Source organism: Salvelinus sp. IW2-2015, linkage group LG1 (genome assembly GCF_002910315.2).
Source record: "Salvelinus sp. IW2-2015 linkage group LG1, ASM291031v2, whole genome shotgun sequence".
Classification (NCBI taxonomy): Eukaryota; Metazoa; Chordata; class Actinopteri; order Salmoniformes; family Salmonidae; genus Salvelinus; species Salvelinus sp. IW2-2015.
In genome coordinates, this window is record NC_036838.1 from 50733928 (window position 1) to 50749952 (window position 16025).

The 16025-nt window shown below is 41.4% G+C and overlaps 1 pseudogene; it reads right to left on the minus strand.

Annotated features, from left to right (window-relative positions):
• LOC111969492 (protein SHQ1 homolog) overlaps positions 1-15340 on the minus strand; it is a 45851-nt pseudogene extending 30511 nt beyond the window's left edge.
• Positions 15341-16025: the final 685 nt, after the last annotated feature.

The following is a 16025-nucleotide window of genomic DNA, read 5'->3' on the forward strand; positions in this document are numbered from 1 at the left end:
TCATACATTGAGAGATCAATGTCAATGTCAATGTCAAGAGAATCAAGGTGTCAAACAAACGGCATGGATCTACAACACGCGAGGACGCTATGATACCAAGAACAGGCAGGTCCAGGTCACACACTCAGTCTCCAGTGTCCATTATAGATACTTTATTTTAGATGAACACGATCTCTGGAAAAGTATACTTTGTTCCAGAATCTCTATGGAGTATCTGGCCATAACACCCCAGATGTTAATAGAACGTTCATAGATGACTTCACAGGTAGCTGTCTAAAGTATCTGTTCATGGCAGTACTAAGAATTACAGCTCTGGGTCTGACCCAATTATGTACAGTACCAGTCAAAAGTTTGGACACACCTACTCATTCAAGGGTTTTTCCTTTATTTGTTTTACTATTTTCTACATTGTAGAATAATAGTGAAGACATCAAAACTATGAAATAACACATATGCAATCATGTTGTAACCAAAAAAGTATTAAACAAATCAAAATATATTTTAGATTCTTCAAAGTAGCCGCCATCATATATTTTTATACATTGAATGTTAATATTGTGAACCTATGTTATACATTTTTTACCCCCTGTTTCCTCCTGCCCCTARATATAAGACCGTCCACCCCCACCTGTGATATGGATGCCTGATGAAGGGACGAAACGTTATGTCATGACGTGGCCCTCTTTGGGTATAGCGAGTGCCTTCCCCCGCTCTCCCTCTTACACCCAGGTTCTGTTATCTCAGGTCYTAAATTCCTGGAGGAAACTCTCTCCCTCATGCAGTATAGAGAGAGGGTTCACAGTAGAACAAATGAACTTCTTCTACCTCATAGAACTTGAGAACTGAACAATATCCATGTTTTGGAGAATGTGTAAACGGTCGGTGGAGAATCCAGCTATGACCGGTCCATTTTGTCTAATGTTTGTGACCTCATGAGAGACAATACAGCCACATTACCATAACTCTGTTTATACAAGAGTCTCCGTTATGAGATTTGCATCTAATTATTTTTGTATAAAATGAATGAGTAAATATGAAACTATTTGTGAAATTATGTAATGTGAGAATCCAATTCCCTTTCAAATTTAACTAAGTCATTGGCCCGCCCCATGAGCACAGACATTGATCTGGCGTCATTGGACAGCCCTTTTCTGCTGTTACGAATATAAACCCCACCTGGAGAAGTCCACTCCAGACCAAGCGTACCTCGATTACCAAGAGGGCTAAGGTTTGGAGTAGAGACCATGCATTCCTCGGTTGTTGAATTCCTAACCAAACCACGTGGAACATTGGCTACACTGGTGGAAATGGTTAAACTCTGAGACTATCGATACCGACAGAATAAGAGCAAATCTTCTATACTAATTACTAGTCTGCAGCTAGAATTTGTCGACTGAATGTGAAGTCCGACAACCGCCGAAAGATCTATTCTATAAGAACATTTCTGAATGGGACTCTGAAGTATCCATTCTAACAATGAAAGACTTCATGGGAGAGAGAAGTTCAGATGAACTTTCCAACAGAAAGACGGACGATTCCAACAGAGATCATGACGACACACTGAGCGTAAATATATATATATATATTGATTGCAATTATTCCCGAATGAGTGAGSGTTCATGTGCAAAGGATTAGCATTTCAYTTATTATAATTATCAACTGTGTAGTGTCTTTTGTCTTTCGCGCCCTTCTCAGTCCCTTTGTCTACACGTGTCATATCGGTTTAGCCCACTAGGGCACATCCCCTATCATTTCCTTGTAACCATATCTACTTTGTTTGTTTGTTTATGCATTTCTGTGATTATTTAGTTAGTTAGTAAATAAATGATTAAGACAATTGATGTATGGATGATTCATAGTGAAGGCTGGGTTCGTGCAGATAACCAACAATTTACGGCGTTTGGAATGAGACTAACYTGAGGTAAAGAATAATTCATTAATTAGAAGACTAATTGATCAGATATTAAAATATCTGAAAAGTTATATTAGGAAAATTATAACTTTGTAATCTGAAGATTTTCCTTGGTGCCCCGACTTCCTAGTTAATTACATTTACATGATTAGTTTAATCACGTAATAATAATTACAGAGAATTGATTTGATAAAATAACAGTCTTCACTTTAATGATCCCAAAGACACGACAGTTATTATAAATAAATATCACCTTGGAGCATGGGCAGCAGTGTGCAGAATTTCATAGTAGACCTTTACTCTCTTACATCTACCTCCATCTGTGCCGCAAAGGACTGTAGTAGGGGTTAGTGACATTAAGACAACATTGAGCTCTCAAGATCCCTACAGGATATTGGTGTAAGCCCATGTTAAAGCTTTGACATGGTGGAGGATGTAGAGATTTGCCACTCAAGTCCAACTGCAATGTGACGATCTCTTGTCGGTCGTTGACTCACATTGTGCTCTCCCTCTGTAGTGCGCACTTCGTAGCAGTATGCTAGGATGATGTCCACCAGGCTGAGCCACACCTGGACACAGGCCTTCTTGTCCAGGAAGTAGGAACAGTTGGTGAACTTCCTCAGTTGCTCTCTCTCATCATCAGTGAAGGACACTGCTGCAAAACAACAGTCCACACTTACACTCACTGGGTTTTACACAGGCCTAATCATCCTGACCTGTTTTACAAATGCATTCATTTGGAAGCCCATGTCCTGTAGTGTAAGAGGAGAACACTACAATGTTGTCAGTTCATTTGGAGAGAATCAAGTCCCTAATGAGTTTCTTCCTCAGTAACTGATCAAGATACCCTTRGACCAAATTATATTGGTAAAGTTTTATCTGCAACTTTCAGTGCTYAAAACCAAGCTGAAAATCTGCAAGAACAGATTCAAGTCAGCACTTTCTCTGCAGCTTATGGAACAGCTGAAAGCAATCCTTCCCTTTGCCTGTTGAGTGGGGTGCATGTGGGGAGGGGGGACAGCCCCTATGTTGAGCCCCTGATGTGAGAGGGGCGCTGGGTGTGTGGGCTAGCGCGCAGGCATGCAGAGACCCACACACCGCAGCAGCAGTTTCAAATGATCCTCTTGGCTGCACTGGGCTCTTGGCTCTGCTGGGAACTGGATTCCTGCTGCATTACGTCAGGGCTTAGATCCCTGCAGACGGTACCGGAGTCCCTCGCCAGTGCAGCTGCAGCATCTCAGCCTGGCCAAGCAGAGCACACGCACACACACCTCCCCCCCACCACACCTCCCCTACCGCCCGGGAGATCAGCCAGGACCCTGGGGAGAAACTCAGTGCCCCACTGGCCCACATCCAGCTGTCTGCCTCAGTGTAGAAAACAAACACTGACTGGTCCATTTAAATGATCAGGGAAAAGGATAGGGCTGCTGGCAAACAGGTTCCTTTGTCTATTTATTAGAACAGCATTAATACAGTCCAGCATTTATATGCAATAAAAAGTGTATACATCGTCATTCAGTGATATCTAGCCTAAGACTTAAGAGGGCATCAGCGGCTATAATTCCTGTTTTTCCCCCACATGTAACTGAACTAAAGAGTTACGTATTTAAAACAGGATGAATGTGTGATTACTGCTGACCATTAAACTGTCAAATCACAAGCTAACTAGGCCTGCATAATGCAGCCGCAGCGCTCCATCCATCCAAGAGACATCATATGTCCCATTAGATCTTCCATCCAATCTCCACGGCACTCACTAATCTCAACTTTGATCCTAGCCAATCAAGTGTGAGGGAGGGTGGGGTAAGATGAATGGAGATGAATTTGTGACATAGTTCCTCCAGTCTTCTGAGCAGTCTGCCCCATAGCATGTCCCTAACCCGAAGTCCAGATGGTGTCAGCGACAAGGAGTAAATATGCCTCTGCTAATTTTGCAGGAGGCTGGAAATGACCTCATATACAACTCTACATCACTGAGGAGCTTCTGACGTATGACTTTGGTAGTTCAGAAAAATGTGGGGCACACAGTGTCCTCAGAAACTTTAATAAAGCTTATGACGATTGCCTTATATTCAAACATCATGCCTTGAAATGTAACTGAAAACGCAATTGTTTGAGATTTTCATTTTCTGCAGTGAACCTGCGAGTCAATGCAATGAATATAGTGATGAATCACTAAACCAGCCATAAGAAGTGCTGCAGGTCGTGACAGGGCTGTCATGTCCGATCAGCCCTGGCCACTCAGGTCATTTGGACACAGTGGACAGCTGTGGCCTGTCAGTGCTCTGGCCTCGACACAGGGGAGAGAGAGGGGGCACACAGGCCCAGGGTGGGGGTTTCTACTTCATTAGCACTAGTGTCTACACCCATCTGTCAGCTGACATATACAGGTAACTGTCTCATTACTCAAATGAGGCATTCAAAGTATAATYAAAACAGGTGCTTCCACACAGGTGTGGTTCCTGAGTTAATTAAGCAATTAACATCCCATCATGCTTAGGGTCATGTGTAAAAKATTATTTGGGGCATTATTTTGGKTACCATGGCTATGCCCCAATAGGATGACAATGCCCCCATCCACGGGGCAGGAGTGGTCCCTGAATGGTTAGATGAGCATGAAAACAATGTAAACCATATGCCATGGCTGTCTCAGTCACCAGATCTCAACCCAATTGAACACTTATGGGATATTCTGCCACAATCAACAAAACAACAAATTATGGAATTTCTCATGGAAGAATGGTGTCACATTCTTCCAATAGAGTTCCAGACTTGTAGAATCTATGCCAAGGTGCATTGAAGCTGTTCTGGCTTGTTGTGGCCCAACGCCCTATTAAGACACTATGTTGGTGCTTCCTTTATTTTGGCAGTTACCTGTATATCTTTGTCTTAGGGGAGGTGAGGGAGGGAAAAAAGCTGAATACGGTCAACATGTGAAAGCATAAGAATTTAGCCTTCCCACATGACATGTGATCAAACATTTAAAATCATAAGCATGCTATCAAGATTTTACTGCAAACAGCAACATTGGCTGACCAACACTCYACAGGCAGGGGAAGGCTGAGTGCTCCATCTCAGAATGCAGAATGAGAAGAGGGAGTCCACAGAGTWGCAGGGAAATGTAATGTTCTTTAGAGGGCTGGATTCCTCCTGCTTGCCTGCCGCTAATGGGCTGTGTATCAGTGCTGCGTAGCATTGACTGATGGCTGTTGGTCATTATGTGATCTCTCCAGAGCTAGGCAGACAGGGATCCTGGCACTCTCAACCCAACGCACCCTCCTGTCATAATGCTATCTGTTTTTTATCTAAATCCTTTCCCGAGTGTACCGTACGACATCCTGCACTAACATAAGCTGTGGCTACTGGCCATGTGTTTGTTGAGGCGATGGGAGCAGAGGAATTAGTAGGCTGTTAGGAGAGCTGGATGGCACAACTGAATTGTCTCACAGTGGAGCAGTGAGGCTCCATACACCCTTATCGCTCTCATCTGAGAAAGAAGAGAAAACAAACAAACCTGGGGGCCTAGCCAGCCAGCCAGACCTGGATCACACCTTTTAAATGACTCATAGATTTCATATGTCATGGACTGACAGAGAAAGAATAAAGAGAAAGAGGATTTGTGGGGGAGTGAGGKAATGGCGATATATACTATTTGCCAGATTCCCACTCGACCTATGTCACAACTCTCCTTCCCTGGCAATATATACGAGTCTGGATAGAGGGATGGCTGGGAAGAAAAGGGCAATTGTGTTGAAATATAAATTTTAAGGAAAACAGTTGAGTACTGAAATGAGGATCTATTCTAGACAGAATACATTCTATAAACAAAGGCAACCAAATGAACCAATACAACAGGGACACATGTCCAAATTACCTTTAAAGAACCAACTCTGTAGTCTTAATGTCAATCTCYTCATCAATCCAGTGAAATGTTATCACCTACTGTGAAACCACAACCTCACAACTGACAGTACCCAGAACAACTATTTAGAATACTGAATATACAATGTTTAGTACTAACAGTACTAATTACGTATACATTAACATACTTTATCAAGTTAAGTTCCTTCTTTGTTGTCTGTATTTTTACACCACCTGCTGGTGGGAATCTTACTTTGTCTGAGCTGAGCTACAACTATAGGTTACTACATTAATTACAGCATACCACAGATATAAGATCAAATTAATGTAAAGTGTTAGCACCTGATTTGGGGATGAACTATCCCTTTACATGTAGTGCTTTTTGAGGAGAGAGAAAGGATGAGCTCACCTGCCTCTCCCTGCAGGGTGGAGTCTGGGCTCAGACCAGACCACCACGGGCAGAACTTTAGCTGACCCTGGATCATTTCATCTTCAAACAGGTCAACACTACAGAGACAAACAGGTCGGTGTCATGACAGATTATAATGTAATAAAACGTATATAATCCGTGCAGTAGTTAAATGTCATAGAATTACTAAATTATGGGGTACTATTCTTTGGATAACTCACAGGTAGGTAATGGTCATGGCAGAATATGGACGTCTCGGCGTCTAGCCTTTCCTGTCTCCTCTCTGATGCTGTGGTCCTATCTSGGTTTCAGACACTGATGACATCACTCAACTCCTCCTGATTGGACAATCCTCCATCAGATTTTCACATGCTGTACTTGATGTAAKGTTTTCCTGCTTATATGATCAGGAAGAACTCCTGGCCTTTCTTATGTGAACTATAACAATCACATTCTAAACCTACTAGCAGTGATTCCAAAAGAAACCATTCCACTACTCATTTCTAGTCAWTGTCTTCAATAATAAAAAAGTATTATTAAAAAAAATATATATAATAATTATTGGCCCATCCACCTCTTCAGAGGACAAAGGTAACTTTCTTTTCCATTTTTTTTATTATTTTTTTTACAGCTATTTTGTTACATATACATTATTCATACAAGCCAATGACCTTACCTGCAGTCCAGTGAACACTCCGGACCTCTGATTCCCAAAGCCATACTTCTGCAGTTCTATCAGCTACTCCTTCGAGGTCTCCATGTCCACCTGCTGCTCAACCTGCCAGTCAAACCCATCTTCATCATCCTCTTCCTCACCTTTCATACTCCCACTGCACGCCTCTGTAATGTAAAGCATCAATGTCTTCCTGAGAAACCAAACCATTCAGCCAAATTGTATTACTAAAATCACCAATGACTAAATCCAGTGGGGTTTTCTGTTCTCAGTCCTTACTCAAGCAGTTTCATTGGGCTTAATTTAAACATCAATAAGGCTTCCAACCACATCCTGCTAAATTAATCTAATCTAACAGTATCATCAACCAGGGCACAGTTTTTAGAAAGTTATCTATTGGGATTTCTCCTATTGCATAAGATTAAATGCATAGCATTAGAATTAATAAAACAGGGGTCCCCATTCAAGTCAATGATTCGRCCATTCAATCTATTTCTATGCATTTAATCCTATCCGATAGAAGAAATTCAGATAGATACCTTATGAAAAACTGGGGGCAGGATACTCTTCAACATACCCAGGTCTTCCAACAGAGACTTGGGTGAGTGGGAGCCATTGGGACCCAGGAGACTGGTCAGCATCTGGAGCCCTTCAAAGTGCTCCCCTGCAGTCTCCTTGGGGAGCACCTGAGACATATCACAGAGAGAACATCAGGGAGCAGGTGAAACAAGTGGCACCAATAGAATGTTTAGCTGTACAAGGTGTATAGATGTAGACAATGTGGAAGCAAATGGGATAGAATTGTCTTCCTCCAAACTGTCCTGAAGTGTCAGATAATATGGCTCTTACATGTACTGTAGTACAATAAATGTTAATGATAAATGCATGATTGAATCTCTGCAGAACAGACACCTAACCAGTCTAAAGCAGAGGTTTAGTTCTAAAGCAGAGGTTTAGTTAAAAAGAGCAATTAAAAAAAGAGAGACACGACACAATCTTTAAATATGTGACCATTCCTTCACGTCTAGCCAAGGAGATCATTTTTAACATTTTAAATAACTCATAAAACTTTCAACACGTTGGAGTATTTATCTTAAAAATGCTTTACGCTAGTTGGCTAATTGCCTTGGCTGTGTGCCCCTAAAGAGGCATCTTAATGATTTCTAATTGCGAGTGCAAACGGGGATACCCATTAGAGAAGGTTTATTAGCAGCAGTTAGTGGCTTATTTAGACAGTTTGTCAAACAGGGCATCGCTGATCGAGGGCCAATGAGGTGTAAGTGTACAAAAGGCTAACACTCCACCAACCCAACATAATTAAGAGATCATTGGAAATGAAACTCATTAAAGAGAGACAGAAGTGTTCCATTCCTAACTGATAAAATTGCTTTGCCACTTACACTAGTAACAAATACTTAGAATCAAAGTAGCCTCACGAGCTGGTAAATAAAATAAATACATGAATAAAAAAAAGGCCAAGTCTCACTAAGTAGACATTCATTATTACATCACTGACAGCTCAAATTGCCCTTCACATCTAATAGTATAGCCAGCGATTAAGCCTGGGTGACTGACTGACTTTAGTAATACTTAAAGAGCACCAGGGATCAATCCCACTGACTGCTATCAGCCCCATGACTCCGGGTCCTGCTAGAGTATCTCTGACTAGCTGTAGTACTAACCGCACACTGTGGAGTCTAGTGAGAAAAGAGAACATCCTCCTAATCACCAGTAAAGCAGATCTGATTACTAGGAGGTCAAACGCACTGACAGGGATAGGGTCACATCGCTTTTTAATGTTTGTTAGTTTTCCCCCTATATTCAATTAGCAGCTAAATTGTTTCCAATGCCCCCAAAAATATAATCATATATATAATATAATATATATATATATATATATATATATATATATATATATATATATACACACACACTGCTCAAAAAAATAAAGGGAACACTTAAACTACACAATGTAACTCCAAGTCAATCACACTTCTGTGAAATCAAACTGTCCACTTAGGAAGCAACACTGATTGACAATACATTTCAGCATGCTGTTGTGCAATGGAAAAACAAAAGGTGGAAATTATAGGCAATTAGCAAGACACCCCAATAAAGGAGTGGTTCTGCAGGTGGTGACACACAGACCACTTCTCAGCTCCTATGCTTCCTGGCTGATGTTTTGGTCACTTTTGAATGCTGGCGGTGCTTTCACTCTAGTGTAGCATGAGACGGAGTCTACAACCACACAAGTGGCTCAGGTAGTGCAGCCATCACGATGGCACATCAATCGAGCTGTGGCAAGAAGGTTTGCTGTGTCTGCAGCGTAGTGTCCAGAGCATGGAGGCGCTACCAGGAGACAGCCAGTACATCAGGAGACATGGAGGAGGAGGCAACAACCCCAGCAGGACCGCTACCTCCGCCTTTGTGCAAGGAGGAGCAGGTGGAGCACTGCCAGAGCCCTGCAAAATTACCTCCAGCAGGCCACAAATGTGCATGTGTTCGTCTCAAACGGTCAGAAACAGACTCCATGAGGGTGGTATGAGGCCCGACGTCCACAGGTGGGTTGTGCTTACAGCCCAACACCGTGCAGGACGTTTGGCATTTGCCAGAGAACACAAAATTGGCAAATTCGCCACTGGCGCCCTGTGCTCTCCACAGATGTAAGCAGGTTCACACTGAGCACATGTGACAGACGTGACAGAGTCTGAAGACGACGTGGAGAACGTTCTCTGCCTGCAACATCCTCTAGCATGACCAGTTTGGCGGTGGTCAGTCATGGTGTGGGTGGCATTTCTTTGGGGGCCACAGCCCTCCATGTGCTCGCCAGAGGTAGCCTGACTGCCATTAGGTACCGAGATGAGATCCTCAGACCCCTTGTGAGACCAATGCGTGCGGTTGCCCTGGTTCCTCCTAATGCAAGACAATGCCAGACTCATTGTGGCTGGAGTGTGTCAGCAGTTCCTGCAAGAGGAAGGCATTGATGCATGGACTGGCCGCCCGTTCCCAGACCTGAATCCAATTGAGCACATCTGTGACATCATGTCTCGCTCCATCCACCAACACCACGTTGCACCACAGACTGTCCAGGAGTTGGAGCACCTCATCAGGAGCATGCCCAGGCGTGTAGGGAGGTCATACAGGCACGTGAGGCCAACACACTACTGAGCCTCATTTTGACTTGTTTTAAGGACATTACATAAAAGTTGGATCAGCCGGTAGTGTGTTTTCCATTTTAATTTGAGTGTGACTCCAAATCCAGACCTCCATGGGTTGATAAATTTGATTTACATTGATCATTTTTGTGTGATTTTTGTTGTAAGCACATTCAACTATGTAAGAAAAAAGTATTTAATAAGAATATTTAATTCATTCAGGTCTAGGATGTGTTATTTAGTGTTCCCTTATTTTTTGGACAGTATATACATGGGGGAACAAGTATTTGATACACTGCCGATTTTGCAGGTTTTCCTACTTACAAAGCATTAGAGGTCTGTAATTTTATCATAGTACACTTCAACTTGAGAGACGGAATCTAAAACAAAAATCCGAAAATCACATTGTAGATTTTTAAGTAATTAATTTGCATTTTTATGCATGACATAAGTATTTGATACATCAGAAAAGCAGACTAATATATTGGTACAGAAACTTTGTTTGCAATTACAAGAATCATACGTTTCCTGTAGTTCTTGACTAGGTTGCACACACTGCAGCAGGGATTTTGGCCCATCCTCCCTACAGATCTTCTCCAGATCCTTCAGGTTTCGGGGCTGTCGCTGGGCAATACGGACTTTCAGCTCCCTCCAAAGATTTTCTATTGGGTTCAGGTCTGGAGACTGGCTAGGCACTCCAGGACCTTGAGATGCTTCTTACGAGCCACTCCTTAGTTGCCAGGGCTGTGTTGGTAGTGAGTATAATATTTGGAAACAATTTAGCTGGATCGAGGCAAAGATGAATGGTGCAAAGTACAGAGAGATCCTTGATGAAAACCTGCTCCAGAGCGCTCAGGACCTCAGACTGGGGCGAAGGTTCACCTTCCAACAGGACAACGACCCTAAGCACACAGCCAAGACAACGCAGGAATGTTTCCGGAACAAGTCTCTGAATGTCCTTGAGTGGCCCAGCCAGAGCCCGGACTTGAACCCGATCGAAGTCTCTGGAGACCTGAAAATAGCTGTGCAGCGACACCCCCCCCCCATCCAATCTGACAAAGCTTGAGAGGATCTGCAGAGAATAATGGGACGAACTCCCCGAATACAGGTGTGCCAAGCTTGTAGCGTCATACCCAAGAAGATTTGAGGCAGTAATCGCTGCCAAAGGTGCTTCAACAAAGTACTGAGTAAAGGGTCTGAATACCTACGTAAATGTGTTATGACCGTTTTTTGTTGTTGTAGAAAAGACAAAGGAGCTAAATATCATCTTTGAGATCATCTTTGAGAACTAACAATCACCAAAATCTAAAATTCCAGAAATGTCATTGGGCCCTCATTTATTTTATTAAAAATGTTTGAGTCACTCAGATTCCATAAGATCACGGCTTAAGCCATGGCAAAACGTGTAAAATTGCAGGAAATTCGCTTTAAAACTGCCCTTTTTTTTTTTTTATCTCAGCCCTATGGCAATATGTGTATAATTTTGGGATGTGCAGATTTCCCTAGCAAGAAGATTCGATATGTATCTAACTATATACATGGGCTCCGATAAGACTCAGGAACAACACGTTTTAGTTTGAAACGATTCGGTGCGATACGATTTGATGCACTAACAATTGTTGCATAAACACACTCATTTTCCATTTTAAATTAAAATCTGCTGCCGATTGAGCTCATAAACTGTGTCTCTCTGAGCTGGATCTGTCTGAGCTGACTTCTCTGTGTGTGTGTTTCGAAAAACATAATTCCACTTTGACATTATTGGGTATGTGTGTAGGCCAGTGACACAAAATCTTAATTTAATCCATTTTGAAATGAAGGCTATAACACAACAAAAATGGGAGGGGAAATCAAGGGGCGTGAATACTTTCTGAAGACATGTACACTCACCAGCCAGTTTATTAGGTACACCCATCTTAGTGTACCCCTGAATTCCTTCGGGGTATGGATTCTACAAGGTGTCGGAAATGTTCCACAGGGATGTTGGGCCATGCTGCTGTGATGGCATCATGCAGTTCCTGTGGATTGGACAGCGGTACACTAATGCTTTGAACAGCCCATTCCATCACATCGCAAAAATTCTATATTGGGTTTGGTCAGCAACAATGTAGCCTAGTGGTTAAGAGCATTGGGCCAGTAACCAAAAGGTCAAATGTCAGCTCAGGGTTCGAATCCCTGAGCTGACTAGGTGAAAGATCGGTCGATGTTCCCTTGAGATAGGCAGTTAACCCTAATTGCTCCTAGAAGTCACTCTGGATAACAGCGTCTGCTAAATTACTAAAATGTCAATGTAAAATGATACGCTGTGGCATTCATGTTGCTCAATTGGTATCAAGAGACCTAACGTGTGCCAGGAAAACATTCCCCACACCATTCCACCACAAGCCTGTACAGTTGACAGCAGGCAGGATGGGTCCATTGACTCATGCTGCTTAAACCAAATCAACAGGAACTTGGATTCCTCAGACCAGGCAATGTTTTTCCACTCCTCAATTGRCCAGTGTTGGTGATTGCGTTCCCACTGGAGCCACTTCTTGTTTTTAGCTGACAGGAGTAGTACCCGGTGGATCGCTAATTTATGCGTTCTGAGATGCCGTTCTGCACACCACTGTTGTACTGTGCCGTTATTTGTCAGTTTGTGGCCCGCCTGCTAGCTTGCACGAATCTTGCAATTCTCCTTCAACATCTCTCATCAACGAGCTGTTTTCGCCCACAGGACTTGTTTGTCACACCATTCTCGTTAAACCCTAGACAATGTTGTGCGTAAAAAGCCCAGGAGGGCGTACGTTTCTGAGATATTGGATCCGTCATGCCTGGCACCAACGATCATACCACGCGCAAAGTTGCTTAGGTCACTTGTTTTTCCCATTCTAACATTTAATCAAACAGTAACTGGAAGCATCTATGCCCGGCTGCCTACTTTATATAGCAAGCCACATGACTCACTGTCTGTAGGAGTAATCCATTTTTGTGAACGGGGTGGTGTACCTAATAAAATGTCCGGTAAGTGTATGTAGGCACCTGAGTGGGCATCTACCACCCTACCATCAGATAAGGTGGGCAATGTTTGCTTTTTGATCTGAAATCATCATCACACACAAATGAATGTCATTTTTTGCAGATTCAAAGTGTTAGGGTTGCTATGGGGGAGAGAGAAAAATTAGCCGTTTTATAGCTAATCTCATGCTTTTCTACAAATTTTGCCATGAGGCTGAGAGAAAATTTAGCTGTTTTAGAGCTCAGGGATTCTTGAAAGATGGGACAATCTCAAATATTTATCGTAATATTAACAACATTTGAAATATATATATTTTGATTGACCAAAGTATCAAGGAATCAGCTAATACACATGTAATAAATGGTCCCTCAGATGGTAGAGCATGGCGCTTGCAACACCAGTGTTGTGGGTTTGATTTCTACAGGAAATATATGCACTCACTACTGTAAGTCGCTCTGGAAAAGAGCGCACACTAAATGACTAAAATAGTAAAGGATCAACCTCTTAATTTGTTAAATTTTTTCATGAAATGCAACTAACTGGATTTATGTAAACTCCGTCAGACACAATAGAAGGCATTTCATTTTTACAATTATTGTCCAACAAGTGTTTAAAGGCCTTGATTGTTTAATTCTAACAGATTATTCAAATATGTAATACAAATCTAAAAATATATTTTTGTTTTATTTTAGGCTATAGCACTATGCTCCAGGGCTAATTTCGTTAGCATTTCGGCATGTTAAAACAACATTTATAAAGCAAACTTAAGTCTAGCACCGCAAATACTTCAATTGTTTGAGGATTGTTTGAGGATGTTGCAGAACAGTGAAATAAATAAAAAATCTCGAATATATATATATTTTAAATTGAAAGGATTTTAAGGGGGTTAGCCATCAGTGACATTTTTGCCTCTAAAATATTAATTTGAAAATCCCCAATAAAAACAGAACAATTCTATCAAGTCTTTCACCACTCTGACGGAGAKATAAATGTGACAGTGTTTATGTTTTACCGAGTTGACAAATTTCTTTTTTTTTCTTCATCCATGTGGTATACAGTAGCAATTTAGTTTCTCCTCAGTTGCTTTATGACTCTAAAACCATATTAAATGTAACATATTTTAACCAAAATTCGTATTCTATTTTAATCTATCAAGCAGATGGAGTTGACAAGTTTATTGGTTGTGACCATGGTGATTCCAATATTGTTTGTTTAAATCAAAAGCAGAGAACTTCTCAGAATATGAGTGGTCGTTGCACTACAGTACATTTATGGTATAAATGACCCTCCTCATTAATTTAGGATTTTAGACAAATCTGACGCATTAAACCAAAACTCCAGACACATCTCTTCAAAGTTTTGAGAAAAATATTATTTAAATTCACAGAGGGCTATTGCAAGAAACTACATAATGTACTTTTTCAGTTAATATGATTTTTTTGGGAGAGTTTGAAATTGGGATCCTTTGCTCCGGACAAGGGCATTTCCAGGCATAGAGTAGACATGGAAATTAATAAAATAGAAAATATTAAGAAAATTCCAAAAACAAACTTTCCCTCATTAAAATTCCCCTAAATGTACATTTTAAGCTCAAATAATACAACAAAATAAAAAAAAATCCTACTTTAAAAATCAAGTTTCTCTGTCGGACAAGGACTGTCCCGACTTTCAAGAATCCCTGAGCCAATTTCCTGCTATTCTACACTATTTTCCTCAACTCTGAGATAACGTTTAGCAGTTTTAAAGCTAAGTTCCTGTAATTCAAAAAAAAAAATTCATGGCTTGTGATTTAAAAAAATATATGTTTTTATGGCTTTTGGGAAAATTTACAGAGCTTCCAGATATCCATGAACAAAACAAATATATTTTAGAAACATTACCTTTATCAATGTCAAAGGAGGCTTTTTCCCTCCCATCCTCCACTATTGTTTCCAGGTAAGGTCAGTCTTGATAAGAGATTAAAATTTTAGAAATCTGATATTAGAACTAAACATGAACGTATCCTATCAGCATTTTGACACACTTACAGCATATCATGGTGCATTTAATTACTATATACAGTGGACCTAATACTTTTTTAAAAATCCTTGAATTAAGTGACTTCAATACTGGCAGCACATAACTTTCACTGATGGTCAGTCACTCACCTGAGAAAGTAAGGCTCGGCGTAGAATTTGAAATAATCTCCATCGATGTAGAGATCGAACTCTGATGTTCTACTGCAGGGCACATGGAGGTTAGGATAAGGAAAGCTGGGTCCTGGCTTAACTCAAACGCTGAAGTCATCATAATGAGCAGAACACCCACAGGTATATGGACGTACAGAAGTCTCAGAGAGCTGTAGAAACGGTAGGGGAGTTAAATTAGCACACAAGATATTATACACATTTCACAATGTTTAGCACTGCTTGACATCATACTACTCTTGTCCTGTGGCCACTTATTTCTTCTTATATTTAACATTTACATTTAAGTCATTTAGCAGARGCTCTTATCCAGAGCGACTTACAAATTGGAAAGTTCATACATATTCATCCTGGTCCCCCCGTGGGGAATGAACCCACAACCCTGGCGTTGCANAAAGTTCATACATATTCATCCTGGTCCCCCCGTGGGGAATGAACCCACAACCCTGGCGTTGCAAGCGCCATGCTCTACCAACTGAGCCACACGGAATTGGGGACTCACAGAGCTTCAATACTTTTGAAGTATTGAAGCAACCAGTAACACACGCCAGGGTCTGGTTATCCTTATCATTTATTTTAAAATGTTCACGGCTTTAGCCACAGGTTGCGCACCTCTCTGTATCTGGTTCTCCCTCTTAGTGGGTGTTGTCATTGTTTATTGGAAATGTTCATGTTTGTGTTATAGCCTATTGTGTAGTGTGTTAAGTATGAATCATTACATGAAATGTGAATTAGTGCTATTGCTAATGAACAATTTACCTGTTTAAAAAGGTGTGAATAGTTTATGCCAGGTTAGGGCAGGTCTATTTGGATGCCCGTGCTCCTCATTCT